Consider the following 1,153-nt stretch of genomic DNA (forward strand, 5'->3'; position numbering starts at 1 on the left):
GTCTCAGCTCACTGCAACCTCCGCCTCCCAGGTTCAAGCGATTCTCCTGCCTCAGCTTCCCAAGTAGCTGGGGCTACAGGCGTGTGCCACCACACTCGGCTAATTTTTGTATTTTTAGTAGAAACGGGGTTTCACCATGTTGGCCAGGATGGTCTCGATCTCTTGACCTCGTGATCCACCTGCCTCAGCCTCCCAAAGTGCTGGGATTACAGGCGTGAGCCACCACACCCGACCAGTGGTGTCTTGTTTTAATGTGCAGTTCCCTAATGACGTACGGTGAGCATCTTTTCCTATGCTTATTTGCCATCTATATTAGGGTTCTCCAGAGGGCCAGAACTAACAGGATATATGTATGTATTGAAAGGGAGTTCATTGGGGAGAAATGGCTCACACGGTCATCAGGTGAAGTCCCACCATAGGCCGTCTGCGAGCTGAGGAAGGAAGAAGCCAGTCATGTCTCAAAGTCCAAAAGCCTCAAAAGTAGGGAAGCCAATGGCCAGCCAGTCTGTGGCAGAAGGCCCAGGAGTCCCCAGCAAACCACTGGGAGAAGTTCGGGAGTCCAAAGGCCAAAGAACCTGGAGTCTAATGTCCAAGGACAGGAAGCATCCAGCACAGGAGAAAGACGAAAGCCAGACACTCAGCAAGCCAGCCCCTCCCACCTTCTGCCTGTTTTGTTCTAGCCGCGCTGGCAGCCAACTGGATGGTGTCCGCCCACACTGAGAGTGGGTCTTCCTCTCCCACTCCCCTGACTCAAATGTCAGTCTCCGCTGGCAACACCTCACAGACACACCCAGAAACAATCCTTTTTTTTTTTTTTTTTTTTGAGACAAAGTCTCACTCTTATCACCCAGGCTGGAGTGCAATGGCACCATCTCGGCCCACTCCAACGTCCACTTCCCAGGTTCAAGCAATTCTTCTGCCTCAGCCTCCTGAGTAGCTGGGACTACAGGCACGTACCACCAGGTTCGGCTAATTTTTGTGTTTTTAGTAGAGACAGGGTTTCACCATATTGGCCAGGCTGGTCTCAAATTCCTGCCCACCTCGGCCTCCCGCAGTGCTGGGATTACAGGTGTAAGCCAGCATGCCTGGCCTCTTTTCCTGTTTTTTAATCAGATTGTTTTCCTGTTAACTAAGTTTTCAGAGCCCTTTGTAT

General features: G+C 51.4%; 1 long non-coding RNA gene across 1 annotated transcript in view; it reads left to right on the forward strand.

Moving 5' to 3' along the window:
• LOC105504884 overlaps positions 1-666 on the forward strand; it is a 5,428-nt gene extending 4,762 nt beyond the window's left edge. The window contains exon 3 of the long non-coding RNA XR_001000664.1: positions 317-666. This is a non-coding gene — a long non-coding RNA (uncharacterized LOC105504884). The remainder of the gene's footprint in view (positions 1-316) is intronic.
• Positions 667-1,153: the final 487 nt, after the last annotated feature.

This window comes from Colobus angolensis, unplaced genomic scaffold, assembly GCF_000951035.1.
Source record: "Colobus angolensis palliatus isolate OR3802 unplaced genomic scaffold, Cang.pa_1.0 Scaffold96, whole genome shotgun sequence".
NCBI lineage: Eukaryota > Metazoa > Chordata > Mammalia > Primates > Cercopithecidae > Colobus > Colobus angolensis.